Below are 26,900 nucleotides of genomic sequence, written 5' to 3' on the forward strand. Positions count from 1 at the left end.
TTTATATCAATGGAAAAGAATACAGAACCCAGAAATAAACCCTCACATAAATGGTCATATGGTTTTTAACAAGGTTGTCAAGACCATTCAGTAGGGAAAGGACTGTTTTTTTTTTTTTTTTTTTTTACAAATAATGTTGGGAGACTAGGTCTGCACATATGAAAGAATGAAAATGGATGCTTTCCTTACACTATATATAAGTATTAAGTCAAAATGGATCAAAGACATAAGTGTAAGAGCAAAATTTTACATTTCTTAGAAGATAATATAAGGGGAAAACTTCATGATATTGGATTTGGTAAAGATTTCTTAGATTAAACACCACAAGCATAGGCAACAGAAGAAAAAATTAGACAAACTGTACTCCAAAGGCTTTGTATATAAAGGATACTGTCAACAAAGTGAAAAGGCAACCCACAACATGGGAGAAAATATTTGTAAATCATATATCGGATAATGGATTAATATCCAGAATATATATAGAACTCTTAGAACTCTGCAACAACAAAAACAGTATTTTAAAAAATGGGCAGGGCTTCCCTGGTGGCCCAGTGGTTGAGCGTCCGCCTGCTGATGAAGGGGACGCGGGTTCGCGCCCCGGTCCGGGAGGATCCCATATGCTGCGGAGCGGCTGGGCCCATGAGCCATGGCCCTGAGAGCCTGCGCGTCCAGAACCTGTGCTCCGCAGCGGGAGAGGCCACAGCAGTGAGAGGCCCGCGTACCGCACAAAAAAAAAAAAAAAAAAAAAAAAAGGCAAAGAACTTCAATAGACGTAACTCCAAAGAAGATACACAAATGGCTAATAAACACATGAAAAGATGACCAAAATCAGTAATTATTAGGGGAATGAAAATCAAAATCATAATGAGATACTACTTTAGACCCACTGGAATGGCCACTGCCAAAAATAAAAATAAAAAAACAGAAACCGAGTGTTGGTGAGAAGGTGGAGAAATTAGATATCTGAACGTCTCTGTTTACAGTAACATTATTCACAATAGCCAAAATGTGGAGACAAAGTATCCATTGATAGATGAATGGATAAACAAAATGTGCACACACACACGCACAGAGGAATATTATTCGAAAGGAAGGAAATTCCAACGCATAAAAGAACGGCATGGATGAAGACACTATGCTAAGTGAAATATGCCAGTCATAAAGGGAGAAATATTGCATGATTCCACTTAAATGAAATACCTAAAGTAGTCAAATTCATAGGGGCAGAAAACAGAATGGTGGCTGCCAGGGACTGGGGATGAGGGTAATGGGGGGTTAGTATTTAATGAGTACAAAGTTTCAGTTTGGGAAGATTAAAAAGTTAGGGAGACGGATGACAGTGATGGCTGCACAGTGACAGAAATATACTGAATTCCATGCTTAGTTACCAGCACTTGGTTAAAATGGTAAACTTCATGTTATGTGCGTATTACCACAATAAAATAAACACACACCGTATAAGCAAACACCTGATTCCAGACCAGTTTAAATCCTAGGATTCATCCATTGGAACAATGATCTTCTCTGGGTCACTAAGTAGATCTCAAACTTAGGGTCCTAGAGTGGGGACAGGTTGGGTGAAGATAGCAAGTTGTGTTTGCTGTTGTTTGTATTTGTTTTTTTTTCATCTCCTCCTATCCTCTTCTAGTTCTAGCTGTCCAGAGTTCAAGTCTAAAAGGGAGGAGAGAGGCATAAGGGCCAATTTCAACGGAATAAGCCAGTCAATTCTGGCAGGGATGTTTCATGTCTTGTTCTGGCTTGGTCTGATCTGACTGCGTGTGGTGGCCTCTGCTGGGATTTGGTTTCCAGCTGTGGTGTGCTCTTCCAAGATTTCTCTCACTCTGCTTGGCTCTGCTCTCACTGCAGTCCTGTAGCAAGACTGCTAATTCTGTAACTCAGCAAGTATCCAGGCAGGGAGTGAGATGCCAACCTCTCTTTAATGTTGCCTGTAATTTACTTCAAAATATTTCAGTATAGACCGTGGGATATAATGACTTGTGTACTGAATTCATTCTCTTGGAAACAGTCTACATTTTATGCACTTTAATCAGAAATGCATAGGCCACTGAAGACTAGCTACCATCTGAAGACTTCAATCAGAGATCCATGGATGGCTAAGACAAGTATTATAAATATCCCTGCATAAATCTTCACTAGAGGATTTTTTAACTAGGATAAAGTGTTTGAAAATAAGTTTTTACTTATGAAAAGAGTAAAGTTTAACTCTGGGGGTGGCTAAAATGTCTGCCCTTGCAGAAACAGGGTGAAACAGAAAGAATACGGCCACCCTCACAGCCTAACATAATTAGAGAAATATCTTTAGTCCATAACCCTATATTCCCTCCTGCCCTTCCCCCATTTCAAACCCATGGAAGGATTGTTAACTCGATTCAATTAGAACACTAGGTGATCATGTCATCAGAGCGCTGTTGCAAATTCTTCATGCAACCACTTGTCAAAATACCTAATATAGTGGGAATTCCTCAAGCTTACAGAAAAGGACGTATGACTATCTTTGCTTGCTAATAAAGTTTGCATGAGTTGCAAAAGTTGTCCCAGGCACATAGTAGGTGCTCAATAATGTTTGTTGAATAAATGAATTGCATAGGAATGTTAAAATACCTACTACTTTTTTTGTTTGCAAAAGGGAAATGAGGGTGGTCTGAGAATTGAGCAGTTAGGAAAAAATTATAAAGTGAAATCTAGTACAAAGTGACAATTGGCTGTAGCTAGCTAGCTGAATAAGTAGATAGATAATTGAATGGTTGGTTTCATTGTTGCTTCTGTCAGTTTGTAATGGTTAAAGAGTTCATGTACCATTCTCTTTACATTCCTATCCTCTTCTTAGAGTTGGGAATAATGCATCCTCTTGTAACACATTCCATCGGACACCAAGTTAAGTATCTCCCTTGAGTCCAATTACACCCTCTTGCAAACAGGAACCCTGCTACTCTCCTGGAGTCATGGAATCTCAGAGGAATAGCAGCTGCAGTGGCAGCTGTAATGCTGAATAGAACCTTAATAGCCTAGGAGGCCAGTGAACAATGAATTAAAATAAACCAACTATAATTAGTAATAAAAGCCTTAAAATAACTGTACTCGTGAGATAGTATTGGTCATATCCTTGCTGTGTTCTGGAAATAATAGAATTATTTTTTTCACCAATGTAACTACAATAGTAATTAAAAGCTGATTTAGGATCAAAGGCAACCTCAAGGTTATAAACATTAAGTCGCCGGCTCTGAACGTGTTAAGTATCTAGTTCATTCCACATCTTTACCTTTTAAAAAGCAAGTGGTAAGGGGCTTTTGGAGCTTGTTTTTAAAAAAATGAGCAAAATCAGCTAACAAGTGAAGCAAGTCACTCATTTTTTTTTTTTTTTTTCCTAAGAGGTTTTGGGGAGAGAGGACACAAGGCATCCTGAGGGGGGAAGAAAAGTTTGTTTACACTGTGTTCTCTATCTGGATAAGGAATGTTCTAATTGCTAACCTCCATGATATAACACATGAAAGAAATTTGGAAATGGTGATGAATAATGTAGGCAAAAGTAGTTGAATGATGCTAAGCTGAAGAGGTGAGATTTGATTAGGCTGAGAAAGTTCTACCCGTTTCTGTGTGGTACAAATACCTACGGTTGTAGTTCTCTGTTTCATAATCATTTATTGTCATATTTTTAAAAACTGTATACTTGATGAAATTATCATCTCTAGATACAAGCACAAAACCCTAGCAGTGAGAATGTATCAAAATCATTAAGGGTGATGTTAAAAAAAAAAAAATGTCGTATTAGATACAGTGTTTTGGAATCAGCAATAATATTGTATTAACAGGGAGTTTCCAAAGGAAACACAGGGTAATCTCAGGTGGCTGGTATTGGAAATAGTGAGCAAAACAAAGTCTTGTCCTCATGGAGTTCACAGTCCAGTGTGAGAGACAGACATTAATCTACTAAGGACACTGATCCACATACAATGACAACGCTAAGTGCTACACACAGAAGTCCAGGGGGCCAGAAAAATGTAGGGCAGAAGAATTAGCCTAGTCAGCGGAAGGCAGAGGCAGTCAGAGGACGAATCCCTGAAGGAGAGCTCTTTGCTGAGATATGTAACATGACTACTAGGTAAAGGGGCCATGAAGAGGGGCAGGAGGTGGACAGGAGTCGGGTGATTTCAGCCTGTGCAAAAAAGTTCCACGGCTAAAGGTAACATGGCACGTAAGAGGGACTTAAAAAAGCCACTTTTTTTCCCATAACAAAGGTGTTTTGAAAGTGTGCTGATTCTGTTAATCAGGAATGGCCAATCTATGACATGAGTATTTCCTCTTCTCTATACTGTGCTGCTGGCATCCTTTACTGTGTTGAGACATAGCTCCAGAATCTTTCTACACATAGCAATCCAGGAATTCACCAAAGCAAGCAACATCCTATTTGTTAGCCCTATCACAGAAGGAAGGAAACGAGTCTTTACTAATCTGTAGTTCCCCAAGGTCTAAGTGCCTTTCATATGCTAAGTCCTCAATAAACATTGAGTAACTCAAAGCACAAAGGAAGATCATGAACTATGACAGTGACAAGATCATAAGCTATGACGTATTAGTTGTTAAAAAATATTATTGAGCAGCTACCAACTGCTAAACTTTTTTTTGTTTCCTGGTTCCAGTGGATAGAATCACAATCAAGACAGATAAAAGGGGATAGAATCACAATCAAGACAGAAAAAGTCTTTAATCTTATGAAGGATATATATGTTAATGGGGTCAAAAGAGATCACAGTAATGTAATTAAATCAATAAACAAAAATGGTAGATTGAGTAAATGCTCTAACGATAATAAATGGATTGATGACAGAACAACATATGTTGGTCAAAAAAGCCCTCTCGGGCTTCCCTGGTGGCGCAGTGATTGAGAGTCCGCCTGCCGATGCAGGGGACACAGGTTCGTGCCCCGGTCCAGGAAGATCCCACATGCCGCGGAACGGCTAGGCCTGTGAGCCATGGCCGCTGAGCCTGCACGTCCGGAGCCTGTGCTCCACAACGGGAGAGGCCACAACAGTGAGAGGCCGGCGTACCGCAAAAAAAAAAAAAAAAAAAAAAAAAAAAAAAAAGAAAAGCCCTCTCTAATTAGGTAATATTTGAACTGAGACCTGAAGGATGAGGACAAGTGCCCTCTGGTGAGGCATAGACAAAGAGATGACAGACATAGAAATCTCAGGGTGAAGAAGGGCTGGGATATTCCAGGAAAAGAAGCAGCTCACATTGGCTGGAGAATGGTGAGCGAGCAGGAGAGAGGTGTGTCAGGGGGCTGCAGGGCTAAGCAAGTTATGCAGGGCTGTTTAGGTCCAGGTGAAGAGGTTAGATTTTCTTCTGAGACCAAGGGGAAGTGAATAAAGAGTTTCAGGCAGGGGAATGACATATTTCACAAGGATCACTCCAAATGTTTGATGTAGAAGAACTGCACTGCAGGGGGGCAAGCATGAGAGCAGGAAAATATACCCTGATCACCAGTGATCACATGGCTCTGTAAACAGAGAAAGTGTCTCTCTGTTTTGGCTGCAAGGGATAAATGAAAGAAAGCAGAACAAACATGTCAACATACTGAGGTGAAAATGAAACATTTGCCAGAAAAATATTATGGCATGATCAAGTTATCTAACAGAAACAAAATAAGTAAAAAATGTATGAATAAATGAGTAAATGAATAAATGAGCAAATCAAACCCAAACATGAACTGAGGCATTTGTTCATACAAGGCATCACAAGTAGAATAACTAGCTTCACAAAGGTGCTTTTGATACTAACTATAACTTGTAACATGATCCTATCCTTAATTCCCATTCCATCAGGCAAATATTTTCATATTTATATATAGGCATATTGCTTTGAAAGCAATATTTGTCTATTATCTGGCATCAAAAAAAAGTGCATGCTTCAGATTAACTTTTTACTGGAACTACAAAGGAAATTCTTCTAATGATATTCTGATTGATGTCAAGGAACACACTGTTTTAATTCATTCCAACTGTGACAATTTGTGTTCATTTCTTTTCCCCATCAGAGAGTGTACCTTCTGCTTGTGGCCACCTGATTCTTGACACTAGGTTATCCACAGTCACGATTTCACCCTGATCCCTGATTTTTGACCTTGGCTTTTTGACCTCTCCCATTTCTTACCAAAAGAGTAGTACTCTTTTGGCTTCTGACCTAAGCTTTTCTCATTAGCAGGCACTAATGAGCACTTCAGTCAAAGCAGAAAGAAGACCTCGTCACACTTCTACTTCTCTTGGAACTTATGTACTGCCAGGCCTCACTACAAATCCAAAGAACATTGGGATCAAAATATATTTACAGACTTGTCATCACACAAATAAAAGGTTCTACTTTGGATATATCTTACGAACTCAGCAGAAGCCCACAGCATTTGAGTCAAACAAATTTCTACCTTTTTTCACTGTATCTTTCATAGAGTTACTGGAATAAATGAACATCCAACATATTTAAAGTATCTATTGCGTTCCAGACACTACTCCGTTTACCATCTATTTCCTGATTTAATCATGATAACAAGGTCAAAAGATGGTTTCTATTATACTTCTCACTTTACAGGTTAAGAAACTATAACCTGACTATGTTAAATGGCTGGGCAGTGTTTTACAGTTAGAAAAATGGTCAACACAGATTTCATCTCGAGCCTGTATTGCTCTAAAACACTCACCCTTACTTAGCTACTAGCTAGACTGTCATCCAGGAAAGAAGTGAAATGCTTATTCCCCCATGCTATATACCATGCTTTATTCTTTTGTTTAAAAAAAGATTTAATTTATGCCATAACACAAAAATAGGATGTTTTAAGGAAAAAAAATCATGTATGAGTTGAAAGCTTAATTATTATTATACCAGCTTATCTAGACAAAAAGATTTAAAGTATTAATAACAACACTAATTTTCCCCACAGATTATTTTGGGATTGACATAATGTCAAACAGCAGGCCAGCTGTTCAAATTATAAATCACCAATTCTTAAGAAAAGTGTCTAAAACCCAAGTTACACCTTTAATATATTCAACTGAATTTTAGCATCATGGCTAACTTTTCTCACTCGAGTGAATTATCTTTCATTCTGTCTCTAAACATGATGGGAAAATGTTTATTTTCAAACAATGTGTTATAAAATTTGCAGAATATTGGAAATTCTGCTTCATGGCTAGAAAACTCAGTTTCTTTAATAATTCAAACCTCTGTCTTCCTAGGTGGGCTTTGCAATTGCAATGAAAAGTTAGGAAGCATAAGACTGCCTACCTTCCCCAGGAAGCAAACTCTTAGCATACCGATCAGAACATTTTCCTCTTTGTCTTCAATGGATCAATACTACTGAGGCTGCCAAAGTATCTACCCAACAGAAGACTCCATTTCAGAATTCACCAATGAAATGTCTTCAAACACAGCAACTGAGATGATCTGCAACTCATAAATTTCTTAGCTCCTCTGACCATAGCTTACATGTACCTAATATCAAGAGTTCTTATTCCAAGTCTTTTACATTATAGCAATTTCCTTTGGGATTATATTGCAGTAAGTAAAACTTTCTTTGGGAACTATTTAATTTCTCCTCAGCTTGTTCTTTTTCCTAACCCCTCCTCCCCAAATCCCACAGACTTGTCAGTTTTAGAGTTGAAGTATCAGCTTTATCATAGAGTTTATTCTCTGTAGGCATGAAAAAGCAAAACCAAAGTGAAAGAAATAAAAAGAAAGAAAAAACCCTGGAAATCTCTAGAAAGCACACATATATACATACACACAAACAAGCCATCTTATAAGAAAAACAAAAAAGACCAAAAACTCCACAAAAAAAATACAAAATTGTCTCATGTCACAGGTTCAAAAGTCAGACATTCCCATGTTTTTTAAAAAGTAAAATGAATGACAATAAACAATGATAAATTCCTTTTAGTTGTAGGATTCTTTAGTTTTCAGAGTGTTGTTACATATGTTATCTCATTGCCTTTTTAAAACCTTTGAACAAGTCTAGTGTAATGTGCCTCGATATTATATTACGTTTCTATTTTATGAAAGAAAACTGTAAATAAGGTTAGATATTCAAAAAAGCAAAACAAACCACGTACTAAAGAGAGAAAAGGCATCCATGAAGACAGCAAAGACAGTTGAGCTTCGAAAAAGCACAAAATGAACTACAGCTTGGAACTTTTCCAAAATCTCATTCACCAACTGGCTAACACTTTGATTGAAACACACTGGGTGACAGGAAGAACTCTCAGGGTAAGAACCACCAGCTCTGAGACAGCCTCATTAGAACACGTCAAGTCTCCCCTCCAATATGAACATTCTTTCTCCTGTGCAAAGGTGTAATAATATATACAACAAATGAAAAGGGCACATGGTCATGTGCGCATTTAACAGAATAGCCAAGTCAGGATGGTTGCTTAGCTGGAAAGCAAGACCACACCAATGAAAAATGTAAACATATAAAATCGAAACTTGATGGAGGCATAGACGGTGGACTTTATGATGTGTATGGATATCAGTATAATTTTTTTCAAGTTTTTTGTTATCAGTTCATTCAATCACTTAACCAACTTTCTTTAAGCACCTACATGTCAGGCCCTGGGGGTTACAAAATGATTAAGGCACCATCTTTATCAGTAAGAAGCTCCTGGCCTAGAGATGAAATCAAGGAGTAGGAGAATTATGATAAGTGATAAACTGAGAGCATAATGAGGCCCTGGATAACTAACTTAGCCTGGGAGGAGGGAGGAGCAGCTCTTGGCATGCCTTTTCCCCCCCATATACGTGAGCAGCAAGAAAGGTTAGAATCCTGACCGTGAACAAGAAAAATACCAAATGAGGCTACTGCTGATCTGCATATTCACTTAGGAACAAGCATTCACAGATGCTTCAATTGCGTGAACCCAGAAGTGGGCTTTTGGTTTATGACACACGTGCTGTCATTCCAGGGGATTACCTGGAGAAGAGCTTCAACGGGGGCTGCTCTCAGAACACCATACAGAGCCGTCTGGATGTCCTCGTTGAATCTGGAAGACACGAAGAGCATCGACTAAAGCTATCAGCTTACCTCAGACACAAAGGTAGTGCTGATAATAAGTGACAGGAAATATCCACACCAAAAAGATCTGCCCACCTAACACCAAGGACAGATGTGGATTACAGGTTTATCTCAGAACTGACAGGTTTCTGCATTTCAGAAGCATCATGCCGGAGTGGGTGATGGAAGAGCTTTGCATTAATAAAACCAAGATCCCGATTCACTGGGAAATCTTGGGTTTCTTTTTTGATCTAAACTCAGTTTGGAAATACTAGATTAACCCGATAGAGCCGGTTTTCTTCTGTCTCAGTTGCTGCTTCCATGAGAATTTGAGCAGATTCTGAAATGCAATGCCTGTCACTATAACCATTAACAAACATGATATGGAAAGTAAAGAAAAAAATGTCTTAAAAAAAACAAACATTTTTTTTTTTTTAAACCACATCTCTAGCTTTTAATAGTTTTGCTTTCCTCCCAAGCTATTTATTTGTCTCTCTGTTGGGTGACTGTGTACATTTCATCATTTATAGAGAGATAATCATTAAGTCATTATTTATCTTAGGTTCAGACTTAATTCAATCTAGCGCAAAGGAACGCAATGAAACAAGCATTATGAAAGCTGCAAAACAGGACACCTTATTTTGTGTCGATATCCCCTGAGTACACCTTTATATTGCGTTCAATCTTACATGAGAATCTTAGAGAATTTACAACAAACAACAGTAACATACTTGTGAATCTCCCTAATGTTGGTAACACAAGTTAGAAACAATAGCAACAACAGAATTACATTTGGGCCCTCTCCAAGCATAAGCATGAAAATGAAGGTGACAACATTTAGGGATATGCGCAAGTGTAGAGAAACCTGATGATTTTATCAGGCTTTTGCATAACTTTGGGACTTTTCTTTGAGTTCTGATAGGCAATCGAATGAAAACTGTCAATTGTGATCATTGGAAAATACTTAGCAAAATCTGATACTGGAGCTCTAAAATGCTTCTCACTACATTTCTGGAACTATAATCGTAAAATAAACCCAGGGGAAAAAGACAGATATGTTGGCCCCTATTTCCAAAGTAACCGTCCTAACCGCTAATGTTTAATGAATGTCAGCTCTAGATAGCTTTACTTCTTGGGCCTAGTTTTTCAAGAAGGAAACTGAAACTCTCTGCATAAAACTGTTTTGATGGGCATGATAGTTTTCTTTGCCTTTGAAAGGAAGATAACAATAATTAAGCACTTAAAGCTTCCATGGATGAGGTTATTTTGTTTTCCTATTAAAAAAAAAAAAATCATCAGGCTCTTTGCAAACAGGACCTAATTAATACAACTGGTTTCCTCATAATCATCAACCTCTCAGGACAAATTTTGTACTCTTGATGTTCAAGGTGCAAGGAATTCCTTTAGTCTTAATTTAGGGAGAAAATCACTGGCCACCAGAGTTTACCAAATACTACTGTCAAGAGATAAACTCATAAGAATGACAGGTTTCATTTACCAGAAAATATTAAAATCCTGTCAATGTGATTTCTATCAAGAAGGTTTTCACAGAAATAATAAAAAAATGAATGAAGGAAATCAAATGGAGTCATCTAGTTAAATATTCATCTTCTAATCTTTAGGGAGGTGTTTATTATACTTTGAACACCTGGCCTTTGGTAGCACGCTGTCTGATTTTAAACTTGTTATCCTGCCATAGCAAATTCCAAGAGGGCTGTAAATTAAGCCCATTATTATGAAAAAGCCAAAGTAACAAAGTGCCCTCCTTCTCAATCCAGGAATGATCTAAGGAAACTGATTCTAAGAAAAAATGCCTAGATACTTCTAGGGCCTGGGCTTAGGGGAAGCAAGTGAAGCTGCTATAGTGCAAATCGGAAGCAGGCCCTTGCTCAGAGGTGCTGAGATTCTCCACTTGCATGACATTCACAGGACAGGTCTCCTTAAATTTTGCACCCTGGGCACCTCATTCACTTTAGCCAGGTCCTGGCCCTAAGTCCTCTGGCACTTGTGACGATGGGATTTAATTTTCCAGTTTTACTGATAAACATGAAAATAACAATAAAAATATGTATCATGTATTTGAGAGAATTCTAAGACAGTATGTTCTCCACAATTGCAACTTAGATAAGAAAACATACTTTTTGACACATATGATAGAGAAAATCAATGCAGAGATCTACAATAAGTAGAAGGGGTGAAAAATGAGGGAAGGTGTGAAAAGAGAACGCTTCACAGGCTATTTCCTAACCTCATTCCCCATTCCCCGCCCTTGCAGGAGGTACACTGGACAGAAGCAGTCAATTGTGCTAGGGAAAAAAACGAGTAGATTTGGGGAAGAAAGAAAAGTAAAAAAGAAAGAAACACAGCATGCATAAGGCACAGAACTTAAGAAGGCATATGACTGACTCACTGAAACAAAACAAAAAGTAAAACAATCAAAATGCCAAGGTGGAAGGTGGAAGGGAAATGGTTCCAGAAACCAGGATTTCACTCTTTGATTCAAATCTGAATCTTGTCATATTAGGTGAACTTTTTGAAGGAAGTTAATTGCTGTGAAACAGGTTCCTCATCTATCAAGTAAGAATGAGAGAAACAACAGTAAATCAAAATCATAGCAATAGTAACCTACTGGAGTATTACCCATGTGCCAAGCTCTTTGAATAAGCATTATGTCAGTACTGTGGCAAAGCCCTGGGAGACAGATATTGTTCCTATTTACCAAAAAGGAAATTCTGATGATAACATAATGCATTACATTATAAACACACACACACACACACACACACACACAGCATAATGATAATACATTATTTTATATATATACATATATATACACATATGTATGTATACGTGTGTGTGTATGTATATAAAGCTCTTAGTGAGGCATCAAGTTGTGGAAACTCAAGAAAGCGTTGTTCTTATGGTGGTAAATTAAAAGTCTATTTACTGAATCCTATTTTAATATAAGCAAAAGTTTTTAAAATTTCTTATTTGGCTCATCTTAATGTATTAGTTTATCTTTTTCCAGACATTCTTCCATCAATGTGAAAAGAATTAGCAAAAGAGGAGCAATAAGCATTGTCACCAATCTTCCCCAAAACGTATGACTAGAATTGAGGCTTTGGAAGTCCCAATGAATTCACTGACACTTATAAAAACAGAACATCACTGGCGTTAAGATACAAAGGGTAAGAAAGGGAGAAATTGGAGGCGGTGGATTTTCACAACAATACAAATGAAATGCTAAGAAGCTTAGTGGTCACACTGACAAAGCCAAGGCACCTGCTCTTGCTGGTGGCAAACCTAGATTGCAGGGACAGGGTTAGAAAACAGACTGAGGAGTTAAGATGAACACTGGGACTCGACAACCATCTTTGTTGGAACCAATAAATTTCTTGGGAGGTTGTGAGTTGACAAACAGAAACAAAATCCCCCAAGTGCTGTCAGTGGTTGTATAATACAGATACCTGCAGTTAATAATTTTATACTGTAGGAGTTTCAGATTTCAGGTGTAAGTTGTTTTGTTTTGCATTGAATTTTTATATTTTATCAAGGTCAAAATGTATATAACTTTTTAAAAATAGATCTTTATTGGAGTATAATTGGTTCACAATACTGTGTTTCTGTTGTACAACAGTGAATCGGCCATATGCATACATATATCCCCATATCCCCTCCCTCTTAGGCCTCCCTCCCACCCTCCCTATCCCACCCCTCTAGGTGGTCACAAAACACCGAGCTGATCTCCCTGTGCTATGCTGCTGCTTCCCACTAGATATTTTACATTTGGTAGTGTATATATGTCGATGCTACACTAACTTCGCCCCAGCTTCTCCCCCGACCCCATGTCCTCAAGTCCATTCTCTATGTCTACATCTTTATTCCTGCCCTGCCACTAGGTTCATCAGTACCATTATTTTTTTTTATTCCATATATATGTGTTAGCGTACGGTATTTGTTTTTCTCTTTCTGACTTACTTCACTCTGTATGACAGACTCTAGGTCCATCCACCTCACTACAAATAACTCAATTTCGTTTCTTTATATGGCTGAGTAATATTCCATTGTACACATGTGCCATATCTTCTTAATCCACTCATCTGTCGATGGACTCGTAGGTTGCTTCCATGTCCTGGCTATTGTAAACAGTGCTGCAATGAACATTGTGGTACATGACTCTTTTTGAATTTTGGTTTTCTCAGGGTATATGCCCAGCAGTGGGATTGCTGGGTCATATGGGAGTTCTACTTTTAATTTTTTTAAGGAACCTCCATACTGTTCTCCATAGTGCTTGTATCAATTTACAGTCCCACCAACAGTGCAGGAGGGTTCCCTGTTCACCACACCCTTTCCAGCATTTACTGTTTCTAGATTTTTTGATAATGGCCATTCTGACCAGTGTGAGGTGATACCTCATTGTAATATTGATTTGCATTTCTCCAATAATTAGTGATGTTGAGCATCCTTTCATGTGCCTCTTGGCCATCAGTACGTCTTCTTTGGTGAAATGTCTATTTAGGTCTTCCACCCATTTTTTAATGGGATTGTTTTTTTTTTGATATTGAGCTGTATGAGCTGTTTGTATATTTTGGAGATTAATCCTTTGTCCGATGTTTCATTTGCAAATATTTTCTCCCATTCTGCGGGTTGTCTTTTTATCTTGCTTATGGTTTCCTTTGCTGTACAAAAGCTTTTAAGTTTAATTAGGTCCCATTTATTTTTGCTTTTATTTTCATTACTCTAGGAGGTTGGTCAAAAAAGATCCTGCTGTGGTTTATGTCAAAGAGCATTTTTACTATGTTTTCCTCTAAGAGTTTTATAGTGTCCAGTCTTATATTTAGGTCTCTAATCCATTTTGAATCTATTTTTGTGTATGGTGTTAGGAAGTGTCCTAGTTTCATTCTTTTACATGTACCTGTCCAGTTTTCCCAGCACCACTTATTGAAGAGGCTGTCTTTTCTCCATTGTATATCCTTGCCTCCTTTGTCATAGATTAGTTGACCATATGTGCGTGGGTTTAACTCTGGGCTTTCTATCCTGCTCCACTGATCTATATTTCTGTTTTTGTGCCAGTACCATACTGTCTTGATTACTGTAGCTTTGTAGTATAGTTTGAAGTTAGGGACCCTGATTCCTCAAGCTCCGTTGTTCTTTCTCAAGATTCCTTTGGCTATTCAGGGTCTTTTGTGTTTCCATACAAATTGCAAAAAATTTTGTTCTAATTCTGTGAAGAATGCCATTGGTAGTTTGATAGGGATTGCATTGAATGTGTAGATTGCTTTGGGTAGTATAGTCATTTTCACAATATTGATTCTTTCATTCCAAGAACATGGTATATTTCTCCAGCTGTTTATGTCATTTTAGATTTCTTCCTTCAGTGTTTTATATTTTTCTGAATACAAGTCTTTCGCCTCCTTAGGTAGGTTTATTCCTAGGTATTTCATTCTTTTCGTTCCGATGGTAAATGGGATTGTTTCCTTAATTTCTCTTTCTGATCTTTTGTTGTTAGTGTATAGGAATGCAAGAGATTTCTGTGCATTAATTTGGTATCCTGCAACCTTACCAAATTCATTGATTAGTTCTAGTAATTTTCTGGTGGCATCTTTAGGATTTTCTATGTATACTATCATATCATCTGCAACCAGCAACAGTTTTACTTCTTCTTTTCCAACTTGTATTCCTTTCATTTCTTTTTCTTCTCTGATTGCCATGGCTAGGACTTCCACAACTATGTTGAAGAAGAGTGGCAAGAGTGGACATTCTTGTCTTGTTCCTGACCTTAGTGGAGATGCTTTCAGTTTTTCAGCATTCAGTATGATGCTTGATGTGGGTTTGTCATATACGGCCTTTATTATGTTGAGGTAGTCTCCCTCTATGCCCATTTTCTTCAGAGTTTTTATCATAAATAGATGTTGAATTTTGTCAAGTTTTTTGTGCATCTATTGAGATGATCATATGATTTTTACTCCTTAATTTGTTAATGTGGTGTATCACACTGATTGATTTGCACATATTGAAGCATCCTTGCATCCCTGGGATAAATCCCATTTGATCATGGTGTTGGATCCTTTCAATACGGTGTTGGATTCTGTTTGCTAGTATCTTGTTCAGGATTTTTGCATCTATGTTCATCAGTGACATTGGTCTATAATTTTTGTGTGTGTGGTATCTTTCTCTGGTTTTGGTATCAGGGTGATGGTGGCTTCATAGAATGAATCTGGAGTGTTCCTCTATCTGCAATTTTTTGGAAGAGTTTGAGAAGGACTGGCATTAGCTCTTCTCTAAATGTTTGATAGAATTCCTGTGAAGCCATCTGGTCCTGGACTTTTCTTTGTTGGAAGATTTTAAATTACCGTTTCAATTTCATTACTTGTGATAGGTCTGTTTATACTTTCTAATTCTTCCTGGTTCAGTCTTGGAAAATTGTACCTTTCTAAGAATTTGTCCATTTCTTCGTGGTTGCCCATTTTATTGGCATACAGCTGTTTGTAGTAGGCTCTTATAATCCTTTGTATTTCTGTAGTGTCAGTTGTGCTTTCTCCTTTTTCATTTCTAATTTTATTGATTTGCGTCCTCTCCCTTTTTTTCTTGATGAGTCTGGCTAAGGGTTTATCCATTTTGTTTATCTTCTCAAAGAACCAGCTTTTAGTTTTATTGGTATTTCCTACTGTTTTCTTAGTTTCTATTTCATTTATTTCTGCTCAGATCTTTCCTTCTACTGATTTTGGGTTTTCTTTGTTTTTCTTTCTCTAGTTGCTTTAGCTGTAGGGTTAGATTGTTTATTTGATATTTTTCTTGTTTCTTGAGGTGAGGTTGAATTGCTATAAACTTCCCTGTTAGAATTGCTTTTGCTCTGTCCCATAGGTTTTGGGTTGTTGTATTTTTGTTGTCATCTGTTTCATCTGTTTCCATGTATTTTTAAAATTTCTTCTTTGATTTCTTGAGTGATCTCTCGGTTATTTAGTAGCACACTGTTTAGCCTCCATGTATTTGTGACTTTACAGTTTTTTTTTTTCCTGTAATTGATTTCCAATCTCATAGCGTTGTGGTCAGAAAAGATGCTTGATACAATTTCAATTTTCTTAAACTTTCTGAGGCTTGATTTGTGATGCAAGATGTAATCTATCCTAGAGAATGTTCCATGTGTACTTGAGAAGAAAGTGTATTCTGCCACTTTCAGGTGGAATGTTCTATAAATATCAATTAAATCTATCTGGTCTGTCATTTAAAGCTTGTGTTTCCTTATTTATTTCCTGTTTGGATGATCTGTCCATTGGTGTAAGTGGGGTGTTAAAGTCCCCTATTATTATTGTGTTACTGTCAATTTCCCCTTTCATGGTTGTTAGCATTTGCCTTATGTAATGAGTGCTCCTATGTTGGGTGCATAAACATTTATAATTGTTGTATCTTCTTCTTGGACTGATCCTTTGATCATTATGTAGTGCCCTTCCGTATCTCTTGTAACATTCTTCATTTTAAAGTCTATTTTATCTGATACGAGTATTGCTATTCCAGCTTTCTTTTGATTTACATTTGCATGGAATATCTTTCTCCATCCCTTCACTTTCAGTCTGTATGTGTCTCTAGGTCTGAAGTGGGTCTCTTGTAGACAGCATATATACGGGTCTTCTTTTTGCATCCATTCAGCCAGTCTGTGTCTTTTGGTTGGGGTATTTAATCCATTTACATTCAAGATTACTATCTATATGTGTGTTCCTATTACCATTTTCTTAATTTTGGGGGGTTTGTTTTTGGGGTCTTGTTCTTCTCTTGTGTTTCCCACCTAGAGAAGTTTCTTTAGCATTTGTTGTAAAGCTGATTTGGTGGTTCTGAATTACCTTAGCTTTTGCTTGTCTGAAAAGTTTTTGATTTCTCCATCAAATCTGAATGAGATCCTTGCTGGGTAGAGTAATCTTGGTTGTAGGTTTGTCTCTTTCATCACTTTAATTACATCCTGCCACTCCCTTCCTGCTTGCAGAGTTTCTGCTGGAAAATCAGCTGATAACTTTATGGAGATTCCTTTATATGTTATTTTTTGTTTTTCCCTTGCTGCTTTAAATATTTTTTCATTGAATTTAATTTTTGTTAGTTTGATTAATATGTGTCTTGGTGTGTTTCTCCTTGGGTTTTTCCTGTATGGGACTCTCCGTGCTTCCTGGACTTGGGTGACTATTTCGTTTCCCATGCTAGGGAAGTTTTCCACTATAATCTTTTCCAATATTTTCTTAGACCCTTTCTTTTTGTCTTCTTCTCTGGGACCCCTATAATTTGAATGTTGGTGCATTTAGTGCTGTCCCAAAGCTCTCTGAGGTTGTCTTCGATTATTTTCATTCTTCTTTCTTTACTCTGCTCCTTGGCAGTTATTTCCACCATTTTATCTTCCAGCTCACTTATTCATTCTTCTCCCTCAGTTATTCTGTTATCGAGTCCCTCTAGTGCCATTTCAGTTATTGTGCTGTTCATCTTGTTTGTTCTTTAATACTTCTAGATCTTTGTTAAACATTTCTTGTATTTTCTCAATCTGTGCCTCCATTCTATTTCCGAGGTTCTTGACCATCTTTACTATCATTACTCTGAATTCTTGTTCAGGTAGATTGCCTATTTCCTCTTCATTTATTTGGTCTTGTCAGTTTTTCCCTTGCTCCTTCGTCTGTGACATTATTTTCCGTCCTTTTTTTTTGGATGAGTGGGATTGTGTTCCTGTTTTACTGGTTGTTTGGCCTGAGGCTTCCAACACTGGAGTTTGTAGGCTGTTGGGTAGTGCTGGGTCTTGTTGCCGAGATGAGGACCTCTGGGAGACCTCACTCCAATGAATACTCCCTGGGGTCTGAGGTTCTCTGTTAACACTGTGGTTCGGACTTGGAGCTCCCACCACAGGAGCTTCAGCCCAACCCCCAGCTCATGAACCAAGATCCCACAAGTTGCGTGGGGCGGCAAAAAAAAAAAAAAAAAAAAAAAGAGTACAATAACAAAGTAAAAAATAAAATTAGACTAGGAAACTAACAGGTATCTTAGAAATAATATAAAAATATAGATGAGACAACTGGAAGGTAAAACAGAACCACAATAATAAAAAAGAGAAGAAAAACAAAGTGGAAAAGGCCTTGGTTGCAGAGAGCGGGGCCTAAGCAGGGGCAGGGTTTGGGCAGTAGGCGGGGCCTGTGCTTAGGACCCACAGGGCTGGAAGAGGCCCTGGGGTGCGTGGGGGGGTGGGGTTTAGGCTCAACGGAACAGAAGAAGCCCAGGCGTGCCTCCCACCTCTGGTCTCAGAGGGCAGGGGACCCACCTGGGAGCCCAGCAGGCTCAGTGTGTGGGGAAAACACCCTCCACTCCTGCTCCTCCTGTCCTGGAGGACCCCTCTGCCTGCCTCTCTAGTTCTCCCCTTGGCCTCCCTCTTATGCTCCCAGGACCCACATAGCCTGGAGGGGGCTTTGGAGGGTGGGGCACCCAGCCTGGGAACCCAGCAGGCTTCCTGGGCCCAAGTGGGTGGGGCAAACACCCTCTGCTCCTTCTCCTACCCCTCTGGTCCTGGAGGGCCCCTCCTGCCTGCCTCTCCTATCCTCCCCAGGCCTCCCTCCTATGCCCCCAGGACCAACGTGGCCTGGAGGTGGCCTCTGAGGGTGTAGGACCCAGCCCCGAGAGCCAGGCAGACATCCCCAGCCGATTGGGCAGGGGAAATTCTGGGCATGCTCCCCCCTGATCCGAGCCCCTGAGGGTCCCTCCAGGCATGAGAACCCCTCAGGGGCACCGGTCCTGTCCGGCCTCCACTTCTCCTCCCCCATCAGTGCCCCCATGTCCTACTGGTTCACTTGGGGGTTCCTCCCATCTCCTTGGGCATCAAGGTCCCCCACCAGCATCCAGCAGGTGCCCTAGTTGTGGGGAGATGCAAACTCTGCATCTTCCCACACCGCCATCTTGACTCCACCCAGAAACGTATATATCTTCAGTTGTAAGTTTACTGCTAAATATCGTTAGGAAATATTTTCCCTTCATTTTTTCCCCTCCATTTAGCTTTGCTAAACAAAAGATGATGATTTATCTACTCAAAAGGAAAGCTTATAGCCAGAGAGTTTATTATCTATACAGAGGCCAGGAACACTGAGAACTTTAATACAAACAAACAAAACAAGCCATAGGTTGAAACAGGAAACATTATGGCTGAGCAGTCTCAACTTGCCCTTTTCTTCCAGGGAATATGTTGTAGAAAACCCATCACTATTTACTGTACTGGCTCACATCAGGAAGCAGGATGTCAAAGGAAACTAGTTGATTAAAAGTTATATATGTATATTTTTCATTAACAATCATTTCAAAAAATAAATAACATTACTGAAGCCAAAATGCCAGAGCAATGTAAGAGGAGTCCATTCTTGTTCCCAGTATGTAGGTGTTATTGTATTAGAAAATTCTAAAGGTGGAGTCTAAAGAACACAACAAATTCTTAACAGGTCATGGAGATCTGCCTTTGAAGAGAGTGAATCTCCCAGCTGTAGCTCCTGGCTCCATGAGGGAAGTCATTGTACTTTCTTGTTCTATGTAGTGAGAATGTGTATGGGACACACTTCATTTGGTTTAATAGAACATGTTACACCTGAATCTCACCAACCACAGCTGAGAAGACAGAATATAGTGAATCTGAAAACAATGAAGGTACAAAGTCCCAGGAAACCTGAAATCTCCTGACTCAAAGGCTCTGGGTGGAGAAGGACAAATCATAGTTATAGATGTACTGGTAGCAAGGCTGCCAGGGAGGAAGCTTCTGTTGATCTTGAAGACAGAGATTATCCTGCTTGGGAGAGGGACAGTAGACAGATTTGGGATGTATTTTAAAGAACCAATCAATCTCACTTTAGAAACTCTGCAAACTTAGGCCTTCTACAGTCACCCTAACTAGTATTTATTGCAGCCTAAACCCAGTCAACTCTTATTATACTACCCGGATTCTACCTTCCTCCTAGCCTTTATCAGTTATAAAAAATGTCTTGTTTATTTCTTCCTTGTTTGTCTCTCCCACTAGAATGTAAGCTCTTAGACAAGAGAATTCTGGATTTTCCACTCCTATGTCTTAGTACCAAAGAACAATGCTTGGCACTATTAGGCAATAAGCAGAATATAGAAACAACATAGAAACAACTATATCTTAAATGGTATGGCATATTTCAGTGAAAAGTCTACTACAGTATATGTTAAATAACTATATATTAATAAGCATACATTTTAATATACTATACATCAAAAGTCTAGGTAATGTATATGTGTGGTTTGAATAATAATAAAATGAAAACCCATATGGCTACAGCTGTCTTAAGAAATAGACCATTACTGTTAATCTTTGAAGCTCTCTTCCACAAAAGCAGGTCCAGTCCATAAAAGGGACACAGATCCTCTTCTACAAATACTGTAGTTTTCCTTTCTTTGCTTTTATCTTGATTGACCAGATTTTCAAAAGAGAAAAAGTACTAAACAATGTGGTATACCGGCTATAGCTATGGATCCAAATGTTTTGATTCTTTGCCCCAACCATAAATCTTTTTTGTGATACATATTCATTATGTAAATACTTATGAACTATACACACTTACTGTAAGCAATATATTTTACACACTATAAGACCTTTAAGATAATGAAATGTACAAAGTGTACTTTTATAAAAATGTGAAATTAAAATATTTCAGAAATTGCATTAATATATTAATTGCACAAAATTGATTTTTTTCTCATTAAGGGTATTACCATTAGCATTATTAGTGCAACCTTCTTTTAAATGTAAAATATACTATTATTTCATGCACCGCTAAGGAAGGAAAAATACTGCCAATTTAACTATTACACGGTACCCATCGATCCTAAGGTGTTCCTCTAAATTTAAGAGATGTTAAAATACACACCTTACAACCAAAGAAATGAAGCGATTTTTTAAAGGGAAAATCAAATTGAATATAGTTCATTAGTTTTGAAAATTATGTTTTAAAACCATGATACAACTCTTAAACTTCCTTGTTATAAAGTTATTTGGATTCTAATCTTAGGTTTCACAACTGTCATAGCAAGGTAAAAGATACTTCACAAATATATTTATGGATCCAAATATAAGAAATAAAACAGTGCATCATTTTTCAGTAATAAAACTTTTCAATCCAATCTACCATTTATGTGAAAAGTTTTACTGTTGTACTTGCAAATCCTCAGGAAGGAGTACATTTAAAAAAAAAAATTTACATGACTTAAAAATGCTCTGAAGCTTTGTATCTGGAAGATTTTAAAACAGGTTCAATGATTCTGCATCTAAGTGTGTGTGTGTGTGTGTGTGTGTGTGTGTGTGTGTGTGTGTGTGTGAGAGAGAGAGAGAGAGATACTAGACATTTTTCTTTTAAAGCTAACACATTTATGGCTTTCAGAATGGAACAATGAAAGCCTTTTTAAGCATCCTTTTTCAAAATTTTTTTTCATAATACAAAAACAGTCACTTTTCATGCTCAGTGTTAAAATGTCACCTTTACCTTGAAAAATTCATTTTTAGTGGACAACTTCTTATCAGACCTTATCAGATCATAATGTTTTAGCTCATAATGTGGCTGATGAAGACTGCACTAGGAATACAGCCAGCTCTGTCATGTTCACTTGCTCCAAACTACCAATGTTATTTATTACCTCTATTTCTTTACAGGAACCTTTTAATGTCAGCTATCCATTCTCTGAGAGTTTATCGTACAATTCTTATTTTTAATTAAACTCTAACATCATACCATGTTGAAAGTGACCTAAAATTGATGTTGCAACTGTCAAGTGCTCCACAATGTGGAAAGCTTACTATTCTCCAAATAGTCCATGAGCCACATAAGACACATCACCATCTGATACATACAGTGAATGTGGGCACCATGTCAACAGATGTATTAAACCTTAACAAAGCACAATTTCTTTCTCATTTTAATATAAAAATAATTGTAAGCACAAGTTCTAATACTGTCTTCTGGAACCTAGTGAATGGCCCTATGTGTCCCTGGGCTGGATACATCCCTTGTTGGATACCACTGGACCAACAAGGGATTGTGAAATGGGTCCTAGAAGTTGCAAACCCAAAAGCCTATGGGTGCCAGTTTTACAATGTAAATGAGAAAAATAGGCTGGGTTTTTGGCAAACTAGACAGTACATGGCTTATCTAAGGAGACAATTAATATAGGCCTGGTATTCCTAGATCTGAATTTTACTGAGAAACTGGATAGCCACGTATTTATATAAAATCAGTCCATTTGGAAATGCTAAAAATAAGTGAAAAGCTTTTATAAAATTCTAATGGACCAAACCAAAAGCATTTATGGGCTGAATTTACCCATGGGTCTTCCAGTTCATTTCTTATAACTAGAAAAAAAGAGGATATATAGAAAAAAATTTTAAAGAGCAAAAAAGAAAAAAAAAAAAACATGAAAAAGGAGGAGAATGAGGAGGGGAAAAAAGGAGAACAAATATAATCTGAGGAGAGTCCTAAATCAATTATTTTAACATCCTGAAATAAATATCATATGTAAAAGGGTTTTTTCCCCATTTTAATTAAAAAATTCCCCTTATACAAATAAAATTAAGGGAAATTTTCAAAAGGCTGTTAGAGGATGCTGTCTTCTTTAACTCAGACAGCATTTTAGTGAAAGCTGATCTCGATCATGCAAAACCTTTTCTAAGACCATCATGGAAGCACCATTTAATTGTGCAATTATTAACCATATATTAGGGAAAATAGGTAACACAATTTCTCCCTTCCTCCTCTCTTTTCTTCCCTCTATAGTTTATTCTCTCCTTACTTACTTGAGTGTCCTCTCTCTGTTTCTAGTGAGTGGGAATCTTTGTCTCTTAAAAGTTATTATTCATATAATCAGTTCCCCCATGCAGTTTCTTGAGTTGGTTTTTGGAAATTGGTATACTGAAGATATATTTATAAGATAATCTAATCTACCATTTATGTGAAAAGTTTTACTATTGTATTTGCAAATTCTCAAGAAGGAGTGCATTTAAAAATTTTTACAAATGATTTACATCATTTAAAAGATAATAAAATGAACTACTATCGTCATGCAAACTACTATTATTATAGACCAGACATACAATTGGGTTTCAAAGCATGTACTCTTTTATGGTGCTAATATTGTAAACTACTGGTTTATAAAAAAATACTCTTGCCAATAATTTATTCATATTTTAATGTTGTTGTCTTTGCAACACATTCATCATAACAGACTTGTTTTTTTGGCCAGTGCGTATTGGAACACTGCCAACAAGAAGTGTTCTTAAAAATATGACCTTCCTCATTTTTCTCCCAATGAGATGATGTAAAGAGAGGAACCCAAATAATCTAAACAATGTTTAACACCTTTAGTATCTATTGGAAAGCAAAAATGAAGACTAATGTTCTCCTAGATAGCTCATTCAACGTTTATCTTGATGACTGGGAAACAAGCAGCAGAACAACCATTGAACTGAATTACAATAAAATATACATTTTTCAGAGAGAGGAGCACAAAATCAGTTTTCATTTGGCATGTTAGGTATGCTATATTTGAACAGAATGTTACATATTCATTTCATTCATCATTTAAAGGCAGATAATCAGGAAGTCATTACGTGGCCTGCATTGGGCAGCTATTCGATTAGAGTATAATTGAGCACTCTGTAATTCAGCCAAAGCTGACAGGTTGGGAATGCATAATATCCATCCTAGGTATTTTGAATGTGGGGGAAAGTATGGGGCAAGCAGTATTTGCTGGTCAAAACAGGCCACTGGGATAAAAGGGAAGACCTAAAATAAAACCACAAAAATTACTTACAGTTATTTCCTCTTTTTATTTTTAAAATTGTTCTGTTAATTTTGCAAACCAGCAATTTATAAATTTTAGTAATTTACTTGGGAAATCATCCTCTCTGGCCTCAAAAGATGTCACGTGACATTTTGGGTCATGTGGGCATCCTTCTACATTGTTCTAGAATGGCTGTTCATAGATTTTTAGACATGAGGGCAGTCAGTTAAGGCCAAAAAAACAAAACAAAACAGATTTTATCCAGAATTTTGTAAAGTACAGAGCTGGGTTTGGAAGTTACACAGTACAGAAGTGGGTGCTAAGGCAGAGAAAAAAAATGGATAACAAGACACTACAAATATTCTTATCATGGTTTTGGTTGGTGAGGGAAGGACATCATAATACAAATGCCACGGTATTTATTATTTTGGCATTTATATTGTGACTAAAAGATATTGTCAGCACACCTACTTCTTTTAGGCACTGCCAATACACGGCAGACATGGCTTTCCACTCATCTACCCACTGTTCCTGCTTGTCAAATTCCTCCTCCTACCTTTAGACTTCCTGTCCAAATCCAAGGTGAAGTTTCAATCAAAAGGGAAGTCTATTATATTGCAATAGAGTGTTAGGTTTGGAAATGAAATGCATTTGGCTGAAGAATTTGTAGCTATTTACTAATATTTATTATTTTATTTTTGTGACATCAGTAACTAAATTAGTGATTATAAGAGACAGAGTAGTACTCTATCATTACTATTTGTATTAGTTTCCTAATGCTGCTGTAACAAAGTACCACAAATTGAGTGGATTAAAACAACAGAAATGTATGTTCTCACAGTTCTAGAGGCCAGAAGTCTGAAATCAAGGTGCTACAGGGTTGGTACCTTCTGAGTGCTCTGGGGGACAGTAAGTTCCACAGCTCTCTCCCAGCTTCTGGTGCAGGAATGCCGTCTTTGTGCTCATTGCCTTGTTAATGCATCGCTCCAAGCCCTGCATACAATATCCACGGGGCATTCTCCCTGTGTCTTCATGTTCTCACACGGCTGTCCTCTTGTAAGGACACCACTCCTTATATTGGGGTGGGCTCACCCTACTCTAGTATAACCTCATCTTAATTAATTACATCTGCAACAATCCTATTTCCAATTAAGGTTGCATTCTGAGGTACTAAAGGTTAGGACTTCAAAATATCTCTTTTGGGGGGACTTCCCCAGTGGTCCAGAGGTAAAGAATCCACCTTCCAATGCAGGGGATGTGGGTTACATCCCTGGTCGGGGAACTAAGATCCCACATGCCTGGGGCAACTAAGCCCGTGGGCCCCACAACTACTGAGCTCGCTTGCCTCAACTAGAGAGAGAGAAAAAAAAACCTGCAGGCCACACCTAGAGAGAAGCCGGCGCGCTGCAACGAAGAGCCCAGGCACCGCAACAAAAAAAAGATCCCGCATGCCTCAACGAAGATCCCTTGAGACCCGACGCAGTCAAAAAATAAATTAAAAATAAAATAAATAAATACATATCTTTTAAACTATCTCTCTTTCGGGGGAATACAATTCCATTTGTAACAGCATCGCATAGAATTGTTAGCACATAGTAATAATGAAAAGCAGATTGACTTTTAGCTGGTCTTATAATTGTTTTTAAATTTTCTACAGAAAGTGCAGCCCTTTATTGCCTACACCTGGGGCAATACACCAGCGCCCTATCATAATACCCACTGCCTTGACATGGTCAAAAGACATATTAAGACACAGGAAATATATGAGGAGGAGACTGTAATGGAACTAAATTTTTATCATCACATGAATAGAATTAGGCAAAGACAGAGTGATAAATCTATCAACCAAGAAAGAAGAGAATCTCCCCGTTGCTCTTTATTAAAGGACTTACCCTCCATTCTGTTGATAACATAAAGCATATGTCCACATTCAAATAAACATTGATATATTACGTTCAAGATGGCAACACAAAAGGATACTGAACCCATCCCCTTCCATGAACACACCGAATCTACAGTTACATATGGAACAACTTTATCTGGAAAAAAAAAACAAACAAAAAAAAAACTGGCTACATGACTCCTACATGTGGGGGGAGGAGAGAAGGCCCAGGTGGAACCTGGTAGGAGAGGCTGGGACACAATCGAGCCGTAAACCCCAGCCCTGGCAGTGACTCACGGTCAAAACCTCGAACTTCTTCCTGAGGAGAAAAGGTCTTGAACCCCACATGGAGCACCTCGGACTTTTAAAACCTGCACCTGAGGGACAAGCCCCCAAAACAGTGTAGCTTTGAAAACCAACAAGGCTCACGTCCACAAGACCATCTGAGTAAAGAGCTCGCGAGCTCGCGAGCACAGACTCACCTGCCTCAGGGGCCAGGAGGGAAGTGGTCCGGCAAGGGGCTCCCGGACTGTGTTTGGAAGAGGCTCGTTTGCTTGTCTTGCAGCATCAGCCTGAGACGCAGGTATCTGCTTTGACTCATATTTGGGGACTGTTGAGGTCCTCTTCAGGACAGAGACTGGCGGACACCATCCTCGTCTGCCCGCGCCCCGCGCCGTTCCGCCCTGTGCCACGCTGCGCCACGCCGCGCCACGCCGCGCCACGCCGCGCCGCCCCGCGCCGCCCCGCCCTCTGCTGGGAGAGACATGCGCTCTTGTGAGCTTCACCTTCTGCGAGAGACGCAGAAGAGTTTGGGAGGAGTTTGAGTTTGCGCGCGGCAAAGCACGAAATCACATGGAGCAGTTGTGGATGGTAAAGAAAATGAAAATGAAGAGACTACAAGCTCAAGAACTGCTTGGCCACTGTTTCTGTGTCTTCCTTCTCCTATTAGTACAGTTTCTACAGCATAAAATATGTTTTTAAATTTTCTATAGAAAGTGCAGCCCTTTATTGCTTACACCTGGGGCAATACACCAGCGCCCATGGTGTCTGAAGATGGAAGTTTCCTCCAAGAAGGGAAGAAAATCAATAACAAATTCCCAAGCGAGATGCTAAGTAAAGATGCATATTTTTCAGAGTAAATTTATGTGAATCTATGAGATCACCCAGAACACC

At 38.4% G+C, this 26,900-nt stretch overlaps 1 protein-coding gene across 3 annotated transcripts in view; it reads right to left on the reverse strand.

Moving 5' to 3' along the window:
• The window catches only part of LOC113608252 (teneurin-2-like), a 739,689-nt gene extending 713,291 nt beyond the window's left edge, over positions 1–26,398 (reverse strand). For all 3 annotated transcript variants that reach the window (XM_027084359.1, XM_027084361.1, XM_027084358.1), the window contains exons 1-2: positions 26,210–26,398; positions 8,975–9,044 (exon numbers count right to left, since the gene is read on the reverse strand). The gene's annotated coding sequence lies outside the window, so the exon portion shown is untranslated. The remainder of the gene's footprint in view (positions 1–8,974; positions 9,045–26,209) is intronic.
• Positions 26,399–26,900: the final 502 nt, after the last annotated feature.

The sequence above is a fragment of the Aethalodelphis obliquidens genome, unplaced genomic scaffold (assembly GCF_003676395.1).
Source record: "Aethalodelphis obliquidens isolate GAN/ISIS:26980383/991018 unplaced genomic scaffold, ASM367639v1 scaffold52, whole genome shotgun sequence".
NCBI lineage: Eukaryota > Metazoa > Chordata > Mammalia > Artiodactyla > Delphinidae > Aethalodelphis > Aethalodelphis obliquidens.